Source organism: Mesitornis unicolor, unplaced genomic scaffold (assembly GCF_000695765.1).
Source record: "Mesitornis unicolor isolate BGI_N332 unplaced genomic scaffold, ASM69576v1 scaffold19053, whole genome shotgun sequence".
Taxonomy (NCBI): domain Eukaryota; kingdom Metazoa; phylum Chordata; class Aves; order Mesitornithiformes; family Mesitornithidae; genus Mesitornis; species Mesitornis unicolor.
Window position 1 is genome coordinate 21,294 of NW_010174168.1, and position 1,256 is coordinate 22,549.

Sequence of the window (1,256 nt, forward strand, 5' to 3'; positions counted from 1 at the left end):
CTCCCGTCCCCGCGGCCCGCCATCTCCTCACGCTGCCTCTGCTTCCTCCCTTCCGCTTCCGGGCCCGCGCCGGAAGCAGCGACGGGAGCTCGGCGAGGACAGAAGAGCGCGGGGCGTCCGCCTTGTGCGGCAGAGCCTGGGTGGAGCGAAGCCACCGCGACTCAGCGGCGGCGCTTGGGGCAGAAAAAAGGGACCGTGTCCCTGCGCCTCGGGAGCGAGAGCGGGCGTTTACACCGGCATCCCCCAAGCAGAGAGAGGGTGGAGAGCGGAGCAGCGCTGCCTGGCATTGCGGGACACAGCAGGGCCCAGCGGAGGCGAGGGCAGGGCCTCGATGTCCCATGCACCCCGGGTGGCCTCGGGGTGTCGGTAGTGCTGTGCTGCAACCCTGGGGGTGTACAGCTTAGGAGAAAGTTACATTTTCCTACAGAACCGTTAAGGTTGGAAAAGACCTCGAAGATCATCGGTCCAACCATCGGCCCAACCCCACCGTGCGCACTAAACCAGGTCCCCAAGTGCTTAATCCACGTGTTTTTTGAACACCTCCAGGGATGGGGACTCCACCACTTCTCTGGGCAGCCCCTTCCAATGCTTGACTACTCTTTCAGTGAAGAATTTTTTCTGAATATCCAATGTAAACCTGCCCTGGCACAACTTGAGGCCTATCCTCTCGTCCTATCGCTTGTTACTTGGGAGAAGACGCCAACACTCACCTCGCTACCCCCTCCTTTCAGGGAGTTTTAGAGAGCGATAAGGCCTCCCCTCAGCCTCCTCCAGACTAAACACTCCTGGCTCGCTCAGCTGCTCCTCATAGTTCTTGATATCCAGACCCTTCACCAGCTTTGTTGCCCTTCTCTGGCCACGTTCCAGTGCCTCAGTGTCCTTGAGGGACTCGAAACTGATCACAGTATTCTTGATATGCTTCCTAGCTGTGATGTGCTTGTGCTGTGTTTCCACATGTTCAGCCACTGTTTCTGCAAAGGCCTCGCTGTGAACCAGACCTGTGGCATTCACACCTTCCATCAAGACGTGAGCTCCAGAACCCACAGTCCCCAAGCGACCTCTTGGAGCCCACCCAGAGACACTGCAGACGAGAGAACAGAAGACGTGGTTTTGAGGTGTAGGGAGGACATTTGTCTTGCCCCCAGCTTGGTGAAGCAGCCCAGTTTGGGTGCTGCAGGTGATGGTGTCTGGCCGTGCCCTATGCTCAGACACGGTCAGTTTTGTAGATCCTGATCCCCTCAGCCGCCCCTGCCCCA